Genomic DNA, 18,981 nt, shown 5'->3' with positions numbered 1-18,981 from the left:
TAATCCCTTTGAACGGATGAAGAACACACAGGCTCAGAGATCTCATGCATCAGGCAGTGGACAGGATCTGAGGTTAGGAACTGGGGCCAGGACCCAGCAGGCCAGCTGGTCCGCGAGGTGCTACTCTCAACCCCTAAAATGGGAGGGATGTATTTGCCTGGATACCTTTATTTTTAGCTGATGTAAGGTTGCAGAAGCTTAAATTTCTCTCTTCAAGGTTAGGATTTCTACCTGTTTATCTCTGCAAACAAAATGCTGGTTTTTTTTCTTTAAAAGAATTTTTTTTCCCTTCTAGTTTACATGACACATTTATGTTGCACTGATGGTGTTCGCTTTATAACTAAAAATGTACGTCCTTCTAATATCCAAGGGAATTTTTTTTTTTTTTTTTTTTTTTTTCTGTAGGAGGTTGGTAAAGAACCCAGGAACTTTTTAGGTAATCTAAATTGGAAATGAAGGGACACTGATTTAGTGGTGGCATTAAAACTATTTAAAAAAGCATTTCTGATAGAATTTTTTTTTTTAGTGGCGTTTATTTATCTAAGAATGTGTCTGTTGAAGTTGCCGAGGCACATGGCACCTTCACAAAACTCTATGATTATTATTCTGCCTGAGTAGGAGAGGAAATGAACAAATTTTTGATGTACTTTGGAACCCTGTGGATTGTTCAGATACTAAGCATTGTGAAATAGGGCATAAAATGAGTAGTAGCAAGTTAGTTCCCTGAAATGTTTGTCCCTCTTAGCATTTTTTTTTTTTGGCAATTTACTAGAAATTTCCTTTTTCTTCATGCTTATCTCTTCTGTTGGTAGAACTCAAGTTCATCTTTTCAGCAAATGCCTAGTTTGAGGCAAATTCAAATATCCCATAAGATGTTAAGGGGGAGGTGCTGGTAAATTGCTCCATTCTTACTCATCTTTTTAATTTGCTAGATTTGTGAATGACACAGAATTAATTACGTGAGGGTTGGGTTTATGTTACTCAGTTCAGGTTTCACTGCCATAGCACTAGTCTCTTCGGAATGATCATTTTCTTCTGAATGGCTCCACTTACTGGTGGGTTTCTCAAAGTGTGGACCTCAGATCATTTAGATCAGCATTAAGTGAGGTTCTTGTTAAAAATACGGGTTTCTTTTTTTTTTTGTCACCTCACCTCAGAATCCGATTCCTGGAGATGGGGCCCTGGAATCCGATTTTTAAACAAGTTCTCCAGGAATTTCTCTTGGAATAGAAAAGTTGGAGAACAGCTGGCCCTGTGCTTTCCTTCTCCTAAGACCGTCCTCTGAAGTGGATAGCAGATTTTAAGTAGCAGACTAAGTTTTATACCTTAGGCTGCTAATAAAAAATGGACTACGACCTTCAGATATATAATGCACCTAAAATATATGTTTCAGAAGAGCAGAGATTTTGGCTCATCATTCTATCTCCAGTGCCTAGAATAGTGCCTGGAGGAGCTCCATTAAATATTTATGAGTGGATAATGTTGCAATGAGGCCACACTTTAAAACCTTTTCTTGTAAAATTAATGTTATTACTTAGTCACGGATTTTATAAATTAGGAGCCACATGTACTGTGCCCAGTCATTTATGTAAGTTTGTTTGGCTCTGAAAAGAGAGAACCTTTCCCAAGCATAGAAGGCACAAGGTGATTAAGCTGAAAAGAAGGCTCCTATCAAAATATTGTTTAGAGACTAAAAACGTAAATTTAGGTCCCCGTGTAGTGGTGGGTTACTATTTAACACTATCTCAAAATGCCACTGGTATGCTATGATAAACCCAACATACTGCTGTAAAAATTGGTTTACAAAAAATACAGAAAATTGGTATGTTTTCCAATTTCATTTTTCATCCTAATAAAATATGACCTTCAGTCTTTCTTTTCAGAATCCAGTGTAATACCCCATAAAGAACAGTTTCTGTTATATAGTTGAGGGTGCTGAATAGTTAGGAGTAAAATTTCTACAGGGTATTGGGTTTGACCACATACAATCTGTGACTTTGATCTGGCCCTTAACCTTTCAATGTCTCAGTTTTTTCAGCTGAATGGGAATAATAATTGTAGGTTAAGTTTAAGTACTTCAAATGCTTACATAAATTCTTGAGATATATTCATGTACTAAATGGTAATTATGATGATCAGGAGTTCAAGTATATAAAAATATATGAAACTCAAACTAATCCATTTAATTTTTGTACTGCTGCACTTGATGGTAGAAATCCATCTCTTGAAGAAAAGAAGTCTCTTGCTAATTTCTTGATACTAATTTTTAATTGGATAACTAACTTTTTAATTGGATAACTAACCATTAAAAGTAAAAAACCATCAAATATTGTGTAAATAGGTATTTTTCTAAATAAAGATGAATCTTGTCATCGCTTTTAGATTTGTCGTGTATTTTAGAAGCAAATTGCTAATCAGTTCATTTCCCTTGTATTTTAAGGAATTGCATCTTTATGGTAGAAAGAAATCGAAATAGCGAAAAGTAAACACTACAAAATACTTCTATATCCACTACCTCAGTACCTATTTCTTCAAACCCTCTTTTGGTGTGTGTGCATGTAGCTTTTTAGATACAATTTTTGGTAACAAATATGGGGCCCTGCTATGCATGATTATTTTGTAACTTTGTTTGGCTTAACCTCTTACATCATGAATCTTTCCATGGCTATATCATCAGTTGTAATAGTTTAATAACTGAATAAGATTCCATTTTATGTCTGTGATCATTTAACCTATTTTTTTATCAGACATTAATTTTCTTTTTTCTCCCACTGTTAAAACTCTGCAGTGACTATTCTCCTACATGCATCTCTGTGTATACTTGGGAGATTTTTTTTTTTTTTTCTGTAGGATAAGTTTCTAGAAGTGGATTTGCAAGATCAAAGTACAGTACATGCCAAGTTTAAGATTTTTGATACATGTTGCCATTTAGAAAGGTTGTAGCAATTTACATCCTTACAGTGGTGGTTGAGAGTTGTTTTCTTCCCTCCCTTTTTTTGGAATGAGTTAACCAGTGACAAACCTAGCAAATTATTATTTTTAGGAAGAAGAAAGGGATGTTAATGTGATGTGTTCAGGAGTATGATCTGGAAAGTCAGAAAATTCATGCACTGCTAATAGTGATAGCTAACATTTAGCAAGTCTTTTTGCATCATTTGATAAGCACTACCTCACTCAATCTTCACAAAATTGTCCTTTTTTAGATGAGTATGCCTTGGAAACTGAAGTGCCTGCAGTTAAGGAACTTTAAAGAGCCAGTAAGTGGCCACCCAGATGTGTAAGTCCAGAGCCCAAATGTTCAGCCACGATCCTGGACTGCCTGTTTCCTGGACATGATTTATAGGCATTAGGGTATTTTTATATTCCTGATCTCATTTTTGGAATAACCTGGAGGTTCTCTGCTATGTATCAGTTTATAGGCCTGAGTCCCTCTTGTTGAGAAGTTAGTCATATAAGTTAGCTCACAAATAAGCCTTGTCTACTATCTAGCATTCGTCTCTCAAAGCAGCTTATTATCCTTTCCAATGTAGTGGTTTTCCTGAAGTGCCCCTGCATGAAAAACAGGATTAGAGTTACAGAGAAGACTAGTGAAATTTGAAAAGGCGGTTCACTTATAATGTGGACTTGCCTTGGAAACGACTGTGTGTAGACGTATGATAAGGAAGACAGCTGGGAGTCTGTCCAAACGTTCCCATATTGGCCAATTTGGAGATTTGAATCAGCCTGTGGAAGTTCACTTCAGGAATGTGATGGTCTCTCTGTACAGAAATGTCATGGATCCACCGGGAGATTGCTAAAAACAAAAAACCCAAGCCTGTTAATAAATGTGATGGTAGACTATCTTTAACATTTTGTTGCTAACATTTGTAGCCCTCTAACCAGGTGAATTTGAGACAGGTTCATCTATTTGAATTCAGTGGTCTTTTGACCTTTTTCTGGGAGAATTAATTGGCCCTTTATCTTACTAACTTATTGCCCAGAGAGAGCATTGGTGAAATTGTTTTGGCTTTAGCTCTCTGGCCTGAGTTTGCTTGTGCTGAATTGACAGCTCAATTTTAAGCTGGTCACTAAAACCCATTCACTGTTGTGTGGTGTGGGAATGGTACAGAATACTTTGCACTCTTGGCTGAGTGGCAGTCCCAGGAGTTGAACTGAAGGGTGTGATGGAGTTTCAGATTCAGCTGAATATGGCTGTGAACATAACAAGGTCATAGCAGTGGGTTATTTTTTTTTTTTTAATCCTTGATGTTTAAAATAAAACATCTTATCCTAATGCACAAGGGCAGTGCTTTTGATCCTCTTGCTTTAATGGGCATTTTGCCTTGTTTTTCTGTCAGTGATGGTTTTGTTCATCCTTGTGTCTTGCCCGCAAGTCCTCCCGGTGACTGGTAGCATGGATTTGCAAGACATGGATACAGCTCATGGAAATGAATGCAGCCAAGTGGTTTGTAGTGCCATGCATTAGCCAACCTAGTAAAGGAGGACATTGATTCTTTAGATTTTTTTTTTATTTATTTGAGAGTGAGAGAGCACTTGTGCGTGTTGGGGGTGGGGCAGGGAGAGGGAGAGAGAATCCCAAGCAGACTCCATGCTGAGCGTGGAGCCTGACGCAGGGCTGAGACTGATCTGAGCCAAAACGATGAGTCAGATGTGCAACCAGTTGAGCCATCTAAGTGCCCTAAGGAAGACACCGATTCTATTTACTTTTTAAAAAAAGTGTGTTTATTATTTATTTGAAAGAGAGTGCTTGTGAGCACACAGCAGGGGAAGAGAGAGGGAGAAGCAGATTCCCCGCTGAGCAGGGAGCCCTATATAGGGCTCAGTCCCTCACCCTGGGATCATGACCCAAGCCAAAGGCAGATGCTTAACCAACTGAACCACCCAGGCACCCCAGGAGGACACTGATTCTTATGATAAAAGCACTGGAAACAAGATGCTCTTGGATCTGTTTGTTTTATCTTTGTGTACGTGCGTGTGTGTAGGGCTAATTATTTTTTTCTGAGACAAAGTTCCTGAGCGGTTACATTGTTCTAACAAGGGTAGTGTTTCCTATCATAAGTCATTGTATAAACATACACACACCATTCCTGTATGTTATTTATAATAAGAGTCTGTGGAAGATCTATAATCTTCGTTGTGGAGATGCTGTTTTATAAAAATCCATTTCTGCTGCAAACCTAAGATAATTAGATTTTGAAAACAAGTAATCTTCCACTTTCTGGCATTATTTAAACTCAACTGCTCCATTCTGGCAAAATTGAAATGCTACCTTTTGGTCACTGGCATCTAAAAGCTGTATAGCTAGTATGAGAGAAAGCTTGAAAAATGGATAAATAAGTCTCATTACTGGTATATAGCAAAGTTTCAATGAGTAAAGGTCCCCCTTTTTTATTTCTTCTCTCCCTTGTTTATGATAATTACTATTAAAGAAAGTCAGCAAATGATTATAAAATTATTATAGGTAGTATTGTTTATTTCCAGATACCTTCAAATACAGTCATTATAATTGTTTTAAAATTCTTTAAATGATTACAGAAATTGAGGCAGAAGATAAGGTGGTAGAGAGGTTACTAGTATGTAAGCTTCAGGAGGGTAGAGAGTTTTGTGTGTATTGTTCACTGCTTTATCCCCGGCATCTAGAACAGTGCCTGGTACATGTTGGACCCTGAGCAGTTGCTTGTTGGCACATTGAGTAGATTATTAGTGTTTGAGGACCTGATTGCCTGGAGGCCAGAGTTACTCAAGTTTGGTGAGCAGTGAGGAGATAGGGGCTAGTTTGGGTTTTTTTAAGTCAATGGAAGTAGGAAACTAAGGTAAGTTTTAAGCAGAGGAGTCCCATGATTTGCTTTTGTTTAAAAAGATCACTCTGGATTTCATGGGAGTGGGAGTGGCTTGTAGGAAAGCAAGAGAGAAATGTTGAATCAACTCTACTTTCTGTCACCTGTGGATATTGCCATTTCTACCTAGCTTTGTAATTTTTCTTTTTTTTCAAATTTTTTAAAAAGATTTTATTTATTAGTGAGAGACAGAGACAGAGACAGAGACACAGAGAGAGAAGAGAGGCAGACACAGGCAGAGGGAGAAGCAGGCTCCATGCAGGGAGCCTGATGTGGAACTCAATCCTGGGACTCCAGGGTTATGTCCTGGGCCGAAGGCAAGTGCTAAACTGCTAAGCCACCCAGGGATCCCCATTTTTAAAAAAAATTTTTAAAATATTTTATTTATTTATTAATGAGAGACAGACACAGAGAGAGAGAGAGAGAGAGAGAGAGAGAGAGAAACAAGCAGAGGGAGAAGCAGACTCCATGCAGGAAACCTGATGTGGGAATTTTTCTTTGCCATGAAGATACTCTTTGAGCTTTCAGGGATGGGGTGTGATGAATAGTGATTGGTAGAAACTTTTTTGAAGTTCTTGTGAAACTACTGTTATTATTGATCAGACCAAACCAAACAATGTGAAATAAAGATCAGCAATTATTTAACTTTTTAAGCATTAAGTTGATTAACAGATTTCTGATAGAGTTTCTGTTTATATTTCTTGGTGAAAGAAACTTGAAATATAGGGAAATGAATCCTTAAAATAGGTATTTTATGACTTGATTGTCTGTAGAAGCTGTTCACTTTGAGGAAGATCTAATTTGTAAAACGCTGCTATTGTCTGTCCAAGCTGGTGTTTTAATTAGTATCAAAGGAGGGAAATACTGTAGTAATTGAAACCTTACATTACTTCCTTAGTTCAATTAGTTTTAAACCACAGTCATTATCTGTTATCTTTAGTTGTTTCAGTCTCATTAGATGAAGTGATATTGCAGTTGTGATTTGGTAATTTAAAAAATAACATTTTTCCCCCCTCACTCCCAAAGCAGTATGTGTTTATCGAAGAAAACTTTTGAAAATATAGACAAGAAAAAAGTGGACCTAGAATCTCACTATCCAGCAATAATGACTGTTCATATGCTGTGAGGGGTCCATCAGCTCAAATTTCTCAGCAGGTTGGGTGTGTGAGCTGCTCAGTCTGGGAGACATGAGGGCATGTTAGGGACGTGGGCACTGAAGTTGGTCCATGCAAGAGGCTCCCCAGGGCCAGGCAGCCTACTCATTTGTGGCCTGAGAGACATACCTTCTAGTTCTTCAAGAGAAGCTGGAAATCTGCCGCCCAGGTGGCTGAGCAGTTTAGTGCTGCCTTCAGCCCAGGGCCTAATCCTGGGGACCCGGCATCAAGCGTTAGGCTCCCTGCATGGAGCATGCTTCTCCCTCTGCCTGTGTCCCTGGCTCTCTCGCTCTCTCTTTGTGTGTGTGTGTCTCATGAATAAATAAATTTTAAAAATCTTAAAAAAAAAAAAAAGCTGGAAATCTAGAAATATGGATTTAATATGAAATCTCGCAATTTTTGTATGGACCACAATTTTTATAAACACACTGGGCTTCAGACACTGCATACCCGAGGGCTGAATTCAGTCTTCGTTGCCTTGCCACTTTGTAATCTCAATACATACCTTTGTGTAGCTTGTGTTTTTCACTTAATGTATTGGAATATATTCTAAGCCTCCATAGCCCACCACTGCCCTCAAGTGTGTTCCCCTGGCTTTGTGTCCCTAATTTGTGTTCCCTCACCACGACTGGATAAAACCATTTAAGAAAAATCTTAGTCTTGTTTTAACTTGCCTTTTTTTTTTTTTTTTTTGCCACTACCAATGACTTTGAACATTTGTTGAATGTGTATTGGCCTTATATACATTGGTAACCAGCCACTCTGTTCTCTTAGTTCCAGGAGTGTTTTGGTCATTTATTCAGTGCTTCTCAACCTTTTGATGTCCTCTACAATTAGTATCACGTTAGTCCTGGTAATTAGTACTAATTGCAGGCATCATCTCCCGTAACTAAGGGCAGCAGTACCGTGAGCACACCTGTGTCCCATTTGAAAGTACAGTAGTTGGGAAGATCTGAGTGTGGTCATCTGGTAAGTGAACATGAGCATGCGCTCTCTGTCTGCGAATTGTTCCAGATGTCCAGGCTTAAACCAAGACAGAATCTTAGCCCTCTAACATCTTATTTTTCTTTTTTTCCCCATTTCTCTTGGGTTTTTCATGTAGACCAAACATACATGTTTTTTTAAGTGTACTCTTGTTTTTAATAAAAAAAATTATTAGATATGTGCTGCTGAAGCAAGCAGAGAAAAAATTTTTTAAAAAAGATTTTATTTATTTATTTGAGGGAGAGAGGGAGGGGTGAGCATGAGCAGGGGTAGGGGCAGGGGTAGGGGCAGTGGAAGAAGCAGACTCCTGGTGGAGCTGGGAGCCCCATGCTGGGTTTGATGCTGGGCTCAGTTCTGGACTCAAACCCATGCCCCTGGGATCATGACCTGAGCCGAAGGCAGACGCTTAACTGGCTGAGCCATCCAGGTACCCCTATAATTTGTTTTTAATTTGTACTTTTTATTGATGTGAACTCCCCAAACAGTGGTGAAAGCTCCTTACCCTCTAATTTCTTTAAAAAAAAATTTTTTTTTTAAGATTTATTTATTTATGATAGACATAGAAAGAGAGAGAGAGGCAGAGACACAGGAGGAGGGAGAAGCAGGCTCCATGCCGGGAACCCGACCGAGACTCGATCCCAGGACTCCAGGATCGCACCTTGGGCCAAAGGCAGGCACTAAACCGCTGAGCCACCCAGGGATCCCCCACCGTCTAATTTCTTAAATTTGATTCAGTTCTCTTAAGTTCTTTTAAACTCTAGACTCCTAGCAAAAGTCTAAGATGGACCTTATTGTGATGATGATAAAACAAGTACAGAGAACTGAGACTGTGTGATAGGAATTTTTGGAGTGTCTGACCCAACGCAAATCCCTTAACTGTCCTTTTACCTAAACATCCTCTCCTGGCCAACTTCTTCCTCCCCACAGAAGACACGGAGGAGGATTGAACCAGCTTTGGGGACCTGACCCAAGCTAGCCCAATCAGTGTTCCTTTCCTGGAAATCTGAAATTGGACCTGGAGATTGGGATTAGAGATTCACATGCCCAAGGCCCTAAGGTAAACACTTGGGACATAAGTTATGTCCTGCTGTTGTGTCTGGAGCAGAGAAAGGTGTTCATATGGAGTGTATAAAGCACCTATCTGGACAGAAGCAGAAAGAACACTATCTGAATCTCTGATGGCTTTAAACCGTCTTTTCATTCATTTCTGAGGACTGGCTGCATTCCTGTTCCTGTTCCTTTTGGTTTAAGCCAGTTGAGGTGGGTTACTGTTATGGTGATTGACGGTTCTTATTCTCAACACTGTATTTTTTTTTTTTTTTTTAAGTAATACTACCATGTCTCTAACACTTCTGAGGAAGTTGTGACTTTTTCATTATATTTTCCATGTAATCGTAACATTGAAAATTAAGGATTGTAGGAAATGCAGAAGTACAGAATTTAACTTAGGTCATCATGATTTTATTCAAAAAGCCATTTTGCAGATGTGGATGCCACTTTCAACTCTTTATTTATTTAATTTTTTAATTTTTAATTTTTTTTTTTTACTTTCACCTCTTTTAAACCAGTTCAGATCTCTAGCTGAGGGAAAGCAGGAAGGAAGAGATTTGGAATGTACTTCCAGATGCCCTAGCAGTTCAGTGGTGTTATTTCCCTTCACATACGTATAACATTGTGGCCACACGCAAAAAAAATGATAGTAGCGAAATTCACAGTGAACATAACACTATTGCGTGTGTCCGTGTAGGGGGTGAGTTTGAAGTCTGTTCAGGTGTGTTCTGTTCAAGCCTCTGAAATAAGACTCTCAACTTTAATTGGTAAATTTAGACTCTCATCTAAATACCAAGAAATGGAATCTCAGCTTAATTTACCCGGGTCGAAGGCTTTTTCTATCCCATGGTGATGTCCTAACAACTCAATGGTAAGTTGTGGTAATCTATTCTCCTAAGGAGTTGGGTGGAGAGGGAGAACCAAAAAGTGATGGGAAGAGAAGGAAAGGATTAAAGTAGAGGAAGATAAAATTTGGTGTTATGATAGTCCTTATTTATATTTGTCTGAAATTTTTTATTTGCAAATGGAAGAAGCACCAACTGTCTTTTTTTTTTTTTTTTTTTTAAGATTTTATTTATTTATTCATGGGAGACACAGAGAGAGAGGCAGAGACACAGGCAGAGGGAGAAGCAGGCTCCCTGCGGGGAGCCTGTTGTGGGACTGGATCCCAGGACCTTGGAATCATGAACTGAGCCAAAGGCAGACAGGAGCTCAACCACTGAGCCATCCTGGTGTCCCAAGCACCAACTGTTTTAAGAAACAAAGGGAGGTATGTTGACTCACATACCTTCAAGTCCAAGGGTTTTTAATTGGCCTGGCTTGATCATGAGCCTGAACCAGTCCTCTTGGTCAGGAGAGTGCAGGATCTCATTGGCTGTCCTGGCTTTTGGGTCCATCTTTTGTACCAGTTGGTAAGGTCTGTACCTAAACTCATGGAAATCACAGGAGGGAAAATAGGATCAGTTGGGAGAAGGAAGGGTGTTGAGTAGGCAAACACATGCCCAAAACACTCATAATAAACGGTGAGAATATGAAAATGGTGGTGACCATTTTCTTCTTTTAAGTGAAGGCCTTTAATAAAATGATACAAAGACCTCAAAGAAACCAAAAGCATATGTGAGCATTCTTCTCAATAAAGTTTGGTTTTTAAATTTAAATGGGTAGCATACTGCCTACAGAATTTGTATTTCTCATTCATTTTAGAACTAAATATATTTTACTATTCTGTGACTTCTCTGAATAGAATGAAGTTTGGGAGACTCCTCTGTAGTCTGGTTAGATCACCTTAAATTTAGAACTGTGGGCATTACTGTCACCAGTTGGGCTGCTTCTGTAATTGCAGATTTCCTCAGATTTTTTCAGTGCCTAAGGTGTGTAGCTTTCTGTCTTGGCTCATTCTTGGAGGCTTTTTAACTTACGCTCATCTGGAACTGCTGGAGAAACATGTATCTACTGTGGAAAAGTTGGAACTGGAAAGGGATATATCCTTTCTTCAGTCGTCTGCTTTTTTTTTTTTTTTTTAAGACTCTAGGAGAGATAGCAACTTGACCTTTTCCAGACAGGCCGGGCCTATTTTTGAGATTTGTTGTTATGGTTTTGGTAAGAGACTGATTACAGTAGGTGGCAAGAGCTTATCATATCTTGAAAAATATGTTGCACTTATTTTTAAGATTCTTTTTTTTAAAGCCTAGATGATTTTTTTTTTTTAAAGATTTTATTTATTCATGAGAGACACAGAGAGAAAGGCAGAGACCTAGGCATTGGGAGAAGGAGGCTCTCCCTGTGGGGATCCCAATGCGGGACTTGATCCCAGGCCCCTCTGATCACAATCCCTGAGCCAAAGGCAAATGCTCAACCCCTGAGCCACCGAGGTGTCCCTATTTTTAAGATTCTGTATCCTAATTTATTTCACCCGCTCTGATTCCTGGTCCTCCTTCGCTTTCTCTCATCTCAGGTGGCTCATCATTTCCTCCTGCTTTTGTTTCCTGCCCTGCGCACCTGGGAACACTGAGCGTGTCACACCCAGGACCCCTGGCCAGCTGTCCCTCTGTCATTTCTCCCCTGCAGACCTCCGTCGCCTCTCCAGCCCAGCTATCTGCACGCTGTTTCCTGTGTTTGTGCGGCTGACAGCTGGCTGAGGAGAAGCAAACAGACTCTTGGGCTTCCCTCCCCGCCTGGCGGTGACCCGCTGCGTATTCCCTCACAGCTTTCTCTCCCGTTCTCACCAGATTTGCCCATTTCCTCAGGCTTCCCCCAAGGCTCTCGAACCTTCACTTTTCAGGGCCGATTCTGCCTCCTGTTTGGGCCTGCTGCCCACTTCCCAAATAGCTCTTGTGACTCTCACTGACTCACACTTACTTACCCTTTGCTTCTTGGGACTAGAGGGAGAAGGACAGAGGGAGAAGGACGAGGTGGGCGTCACCTTCCTTCCTCAGGTTCTAGGTGCCAGTTCCTCTCTGGGTCCTCTGTGACTCTGGGCCTGTCTCCGGTGCTTGTTCCCTTCAGCGGTGCCACCGCTCAGTCCTGCACAAAAATGAAGTGAGTCCACTGCTTCGAGTCCTGCTCAAGTCCTGTGTGCCAGGAGCTGAGGCAGGAGCGGGGAGGACAGCGGTGACAGCTACATGTCCTCCGTCTGTTTCTATTTCAGTGGGACAGATGGACATACCAACAAAACAACCCACGAGCCACCCCACATAAATACATGATTTCCAGCTGTTAAAAGCACTGCAGAAAGCGTTTAGGAGGACGCAACCCGGTTCTAGAGTCCATGGGAGATGTGACATGGACCTGGGAGTCTGAGCTACGCACAGGAGTTCATCAGGGAAGGAACCAGCATGGGAACAGGACCCACGCCATGAGGAAGGAGCACAGCACGTTTGAGAAGAAGGCCTCCATGGCCATGAGGAGGACCGTGGAGAAGGGGAGGCCAGACTGGGCAGGGCCTTTAAGGCAGGTAGAACAGGGTTTGGTGTCAATCCAGAACCTCCAGCCTGAACCAGGCCTGTTCTCTGCCTCCTCCGTCCCTTCCTTCACACTGTATTTGGGTTCATCCCAGTGCTGCTGTGCTCCCTTCACTGGTTGGCGACCCATGTCGCCCTCTGGCAGCCCTGTTTCTTGGAAGAGTAGTTTCATGTTGGGTGTCTTTACTGTTCCTGTTACTCATCATAGTGGGTTTCTGCTCTGCCCCTCCATTGTTGATTGCTGGACACAAGTTTCCACCCATTTGTTTCTTGACATCTGACTTGACACCTTTTTTTTTTTTTTTTTTTTCAATATAACCTCTACACCCAGCATGGGCTTGAGCTCATAACTGTAAGATCAGTTGTCCCAGACTCTTCTGACTGAGCCATCTGGGCACCCCTCGACACATTTCTTTGTTTTTTTTAAAGATTATTTATTCATGAGAGACACAGAAAGACAGAGACATAGGCAGAGGGAGAAGCAGACTCCCCAGGGGAGCCATATACGGGACTCCATCCCAGATTCCTGGGATCATGACTTGAGGCCTGAGCCAAAGGCAGATGCTCAACCACTGAGCCACCCAGGTGCCCCCACATTTCTTCTTTAGAAACACTCTTCTATTTTGGCTTTCCCTGCCTTATACTCGGTTTTTTCCTCTCTATCACATCTAGGATTTCTTGGTCTCTTGGGGCTCCTTACCTCATTACGTTCTGTCTCTAGAGCTGTTATTTCTACCTTCTTTTGACCTTGCAGTCCCCTCTAGGACAGTCCTCTCCACTTTAAGAGTTTTAGCGACAACTAATAAATCTTGTTTTCTGTGTATACCTGGATGGAGTTCTGTCTTTTCTTCTGCCTTTTAACCTTTTTTCTACAGCAGTTATTTATTGAGTACCTACTAAAGATCAATAACTATGTTAGGTACTCTGTAGCATAATAAAAAAAGTGTAGTTGACTTTCCTCCTTGGTTCCCTTTGGAATTTCCTGACTTGTAGGAGCATCTTTTGTTATTCAAAATGAGCCCTTTTAGGCCTTACTTGAGTTTATGCTAATGAAATGACTACTAGCCACCACCACCACCCCCCAAAAAAGGAGGAGGACTGGAGATTTGAGTTTCATCTTGTGGTCAGTGATTTAATCAGTCATGTCAGTCTGATGAAGCCCTGTATAGAAACCCTAGAATGGCGTGGTTTGGACATCTGGTTTGGTGAACATTTAGATATGTGGGTAGATGTAATGAGGGAGCCGAGGGCAAGGTTAGGACAAAGCACAAACTGACACCCACAAATCCTCTTCCCCACTCCCAGGTGGGATACAGGTGACATTCCTCAGGCACTCTTGGCTGCCCTAAAACTAAGGGAAGGAAAAAAAAACAAATGGCTAACTAATAGAGATCACAGCCCTGCGGGACTTGAGTCTCTCTCAGTTTACTGGGGGTCTTAGTAATTTACAAGGAAAAAGCATTCTTATCAATAGCCTAATTTCCAGAAATCTAGAGACTCAATTTCCTAGAGCCCCCCATGATGATGTGGGAAACAAAGGTAGAAGGGAATGTAAATCAAATAAAATTTCCTTATACCCTTCAGCCCATTGACAATTACTTGAGGTAGGCGGAGGAGTATATAACCTTCCTCCTGGAAACTCCCAACTCTCTTAAAGTTAATGCTTTGCTAGAGGGACAAACTCCTTTAGCTTGACAAAGGCAAGGCCTCCAGTATCTCTTGAGTCTTTTTTAGCATATGAAAGTCCTTTTGGACACCTCTCTTTCCTTAACCCCCCCCAACTCCCAAGTTACAGGATCTGTCACCCCTCAGAACCCTGGGGTAGCAGCTCTGTCTGCCCTTGGGTCCTGTCCCGCTGTTTAAGCAAAATCACCTTTTTTTGCACCAAAGACGTCTCAAGAATTCCTTCTTGGCCATCAGCTTTGGACCCCAACCTCACCAGCATTCCAAAACAAGTGGGTACCATAGTTCACAGACAAGAGAGGTAATAAAACTAATGACAAGTACAGTGCTTTCCTGAGTTTGGTGAGTAGTTCCAGTGAATTACTGAACCTGGGGGAAGGTGGAGCTTGTGGGAACCCCCGAATTTATAGGCTGCCAGTAGAAGGGCTGGGGATACTCAAGCACTTCAGGGGCTACTCAAGACTTGTGGCTGATGTCTGAAGTGGGACTGAGCCCTTAACTTGTGGGGTCTGTACTAACCCCAGGGAGAGTTGTTGTTAGAACTGATTGACTTTGGGATATCTAGATCTCTATAGGGATTGTCTCAGTACCTGTCTGTAAGCCAGGTAGGTGGATGGGCAGTTGCAAGTTGGCCATGCAGGCTGGCAGCCTGGACTCCTTCTGTCTCATTCTGAAGTTGGTTGCTAGGTTCTGTCCACTCTCCTGCCCCGAAACATCTTTTGAATTCATCTCTTTCCCGCTATGTTCATTGCTGTCGTCATAGCCCACACTTGCACACTTTGGAATTGTTCACATTTCCACTTGTTCTTACTGACTGGTCTGGCTTCTAGTCCTCCCCTGTTCAGTGTTAACCTACCCCTTGTTGCCAGAGGGGTGTGTTTGGACATCTGCCTCACGATAAAATCTTTCCCTGTATGTTTCATCTGTGGTGGCAGGTTTCATTCAGACTTCGGTATCAGGACCTTTGTGTACTCTGACAAGTTATCAAGGACCTCGAGGAGCTTTTCTTTATGTGGATTTTTTTTTTAATCTATCACTATCTGCCAGATTAGAAATTAAAACTGAGAAATTTACAAAATATTTTATTAATTTATTGCAAATATCTGTAAAGCCCATCACATGCCTACCTAAATAACAGGGTTAGGAAAACTGTTTTACAAAGCAAAAACATTTAGTGAGAAGGGTGCATCGTTTTACATTTTTGCAAACCTCTTTGAATGTCTGGCTTAATAGAAGACAGCTGGGTTCTCATATCTGTTCTTGCAGTCCATGGGTTGCGAAATGTTTTGGTTGAAGTAGCTGAAAGAAATCTGGCCTCACACAGATATGTAGTTGGAAAAAACCAGGAGTCTTTTGATGGCATTTTCAGAAAATTGTGGTTATTCTTTGGTACTATACCAAAATTTGACACTGATAGTTTCTTAAGGGTTAGTTGCAATGTGGAATCTGGAATTATGTTGGTGAACTTTTCATACTGCATTACAATAAAATCTATTAGCTCATCTTGCAATTTGGATGGATATTTTACTCCTGTGTGATTTTGTAACATCATGATTTGGTCATTTGCAAAATATTAGTTCACCGAGTTGTGTAGTTTCAAATGTTTCATTAAACAATACAAGATCCCATTTGTTAATACGAGAATCCATTTTATTAGAAAATTCTCTAAAAGTCGGGAAGTAGCCTAATTCACGTTGGCAGATACTAGTTTTCCAAATTTAAAAGTTTTGCCCAAAAACTCTTATCGTTAGCAACAAGTACCATCAGTGTTTCTCGCAGTTGACTCACTTCATTTTTGAGAACCATTTGCCAAATACTTAAGTCTAAAAGTAAGTATAGATTTTCTGGTGGTGTTCTGCCAAGTAAAATTTGTGTTCCACGAAAACAGTGGCTAGTTCAGCTTCTAACACGTTTGCACAGGTGTGTTTTCTTAAGATGGTCATCGTCTGCGTGCCATTGGGGTGCTTTATGATTACTTCCCTTTTGGTCACATAAATATTAAACACATTTATTGAGGGGCTGAGATTTAATATCGTAATACTTTCTGATGACTTATCAAGGACATTCTGAGGTGAAACTGATTTTTTTTACTGTGATTGTGTGGCAGTGAGGAATACACGACCACCAGTACAGTTTGGTGCCACTGCCAAGGTGGCAGCAGTTAACCCACCAGTCATTTTTGTATTACCACAAATATAAACAGAGTGAAAAAGGAAAATAATGTCCGAGTACTATTATAGTAGATTTGATCTTCTGGTCCCTTTGAAGGGGTCCTGGGAACTCCAGAAATCCAGGGACCACACAGAGAATTGCTACGATAGAGGGTAAAATCTGAACCTTTGTACCCAGTCTGATGAGTGCTTTATGTACCATCCCTGTGACCTTTCTGGTTTCTTCCTCATCTTTTCCATCTATACCTCACCTTTCCAGACTTTGGCCACCTGAACCTCCAAGTATGATCCTTTTGTCACATACACTTAGCTTCCTTCACATTTCATTTCATGCCACTGTCCACTCGTCCTTCTGTCTCTTGCCATTTGTCTCTGGCTTATCCTTCTGGGTCAGACTAGGTCTCAAAAGGAAGCTCCTGCCCCAGCTATTAATCATTTCCTTGAGTCCCACCCTGCTCCCAAACTTTTGGCTGTATCTCTCTCTTTTTTTTAAATCTTTTATTGGGGTTCAATTTGACACATGTAGCGTAACACCCAGTGCTCATCCCACCAAGTGACCCCCTCAGTGCCCATCGCCCAGTCACCCCAACCCCCTGCCCACCTCCCCTTCCACTAACCCTTGTTCATTTCCCAGAGTTAGGTGTCTCTCATGTTTTGTCACCCTCACTGATATTTTCACTCATTTTCTCTCCTTTCCCTTTACTCCCTTTCACTAATTTTTATATTCTCCAAATGAATGAGACCATATAATTGTCCTTTTCTTTTTTTATTTTATTTTATTTTGTTTTATTTTATTTTATTTTATTTTATTTTATTTTATTTTATTTTATTTTATTTTATTTATTCATGAGAGACAGAGAGATTGAGAGAGAGAGAGAGAGAGAGAGAGAGAGAGAGGCAGAGACCCAGGCAGAGGGAGAAGCAGGCTCCATGCAGGGAGCCCTATGTGGGACTCCATCCTGGGTGTCCAGGATCAGGCCCTGGGCTGAAGGCGGCACTAAACTGCTGAGCCACCGGGGCTGCCCCAATTGTCCTTTTCTGATTGACTTATTTCACTCAGCATAATACCCTCCAGTTCCATCCACGTCGAAGCAAATGATGGGTATTTATCTTTTTTTTTTACTTTTTTTTTCTTTTTCTTTTCTTTTTTTTTTTTTTACATATATATATATTTTTAATTGGAGTTCAATTTGCCAACATACAGCATAGCACTGGGTGTGCTTGACTGTATCTCTTTCCATCCTTTCTCTAGGTCCCTCTGGTATGGAATTCTTTTATTTCACAATCCCATCAGAAGAGGAAAGCATTTTACATTTCCTTTGTGACTTACATGTATTCATGTTAATATTTTGCATGTTGAACCTCCATAGCCCTAATTAAATGAAACATTTCAGCAGGGATGCCTGGGTGGCTCATTGGTTGAGCACCTGCCTTCAGCCCAGGGCGTGATCCGGAATCCCAGGATTGAGTCCCACATTGGGCTCCCTGCATGGAGCTTGCTTCTCCCTCTGTCTGTGTCTCTGCCCCTCTCTCTCTGTGTGTCTCTCATGAATAAATAAATAAAATCTTTAAAAAAAAAAAAAAAGAAACATTTTATAAAATGGGTGATAGGATATATATAGAAAGAGCCTTCATAGAGTCTTCTGCTGTATCAGAAATGACATTAGGTCTAGCCCAAGAAGTAAACTGATTTCCTTTATAACTTACAAATGATACCTATCTTTCTAATCAGAAGGCTCTTCTGGTATCTAGATTCTGGGTTATATGCAGTTGAGTTCATCAGATAAGTGACCTTTTAGATACTAATCAGAGTTGCACTTAGCTTATGTAAAGTTTGCTTTAGAATGGCTTCTGGTATTATCTAACTCACACCCATGACTTCACAAAGACACAGGAATATTTATTGAGTACCTATCATGTCTCATGTATTTTACAAGAGACTTTGTCATGTCCTATCTAAAATTTGTTATCCATAATTCTGTTAGAGAAATGGTAAATACACTTCGTCGTGTTACGGATGAGAAAACAGAACATTATATTTGCTATCGTTTGTTGTAACAAGAACGTTACGAGTGATGTATTGGGTAGCTGAACGTAAATAAATTCTTGAAATACCACAAAAATAGTTAGAAGTACTATAACATTATGAAATAAAATTTGGTATAAATAAATGATCATTTATCATATAGGCACATTTCAGGGCTTTAGCCTGCCTTTTAATTCTAGAAGGAGAGAATTGTTTGTGAAGGATTGTTTAGGTAGGGCCTAAAGTTCTTTCACATTCTGAGGTCGCCTAATTCCAGGCAGTTGTAGCAGTGCTGGATATAGCAGGCAGTTATGCCTGTAATTATTGCTCAGAAAATGAAATCTATAACCTCTAGCATTCTGTTCATATTGGTTTTGTTATGAAATACATTACCTTTTAGATTTCTTCTCAAGTTTGAGATTTAGTTTACAAAACCATTAACTGATATATAATTATATTGTAAATTACAGGTTTGAATTAGATGGGCCTTTAGGCCTGCCTTTGCTGGTAACTGTAACATCTTATAATTCCAGTCAAGATGCATTCCAGATGCTCTTGGAAATAGACAACTGAGTCACCATATCCTGAATAGTCTTTTGTCAGATTCAAAAATAT

General features: G+C 40.4%; 1 protein-coding gene across 5 annotated transcripts in view; it reads left to right on the top strand.

Moving 5' to 3' along the window:
* ITSN1 (intersectin 1) overlaps nucleotides 1-18,981 on the top strand; it is a 223,180-nt gene that overhangs the window by 1,370 nt on the left and 202,829 nt on the right. Inside the window, exons 2-3 of one of the 5 annotated variants that reach the window (XM_041735050.1) lie at nucleotides 8,903-9,032; nucleotides 9,803-9,896. The exons of 3 other annotated variants lie outside the window; for them this stretch is intronic. The gene's annotated coding sequence lies outside the window, so the exon portion shown is untranslated. The remainder of the gene's footprint in view (nucleotides 1-8,902; nucleotides 9,033-9,802; nucleotides 9,897-18,981) is intronic. One more of the 5 variants, XM_041735051.1, reaches the window with a different exon arrangement.

Source organism: Vulpes lagopus, chromosome 20 (assembly GCF_018345385.1).
Source record: "Vulpes lagopus strain Blue_001 chromosome 20, ASM1834538v1, whole genome shotgun sequence".
Lineage (NCBI taxonomy): Eukaryota > Metazoa > Chordata > Mammalia > Carnivora > Canidae > Vulpes > Vulpes lagopus.
The sequence above is the reverse complement of the archived record's forward strand: the minus strand, read 5'-3'. Positions and strand labels throughout refer to the sequence as shown.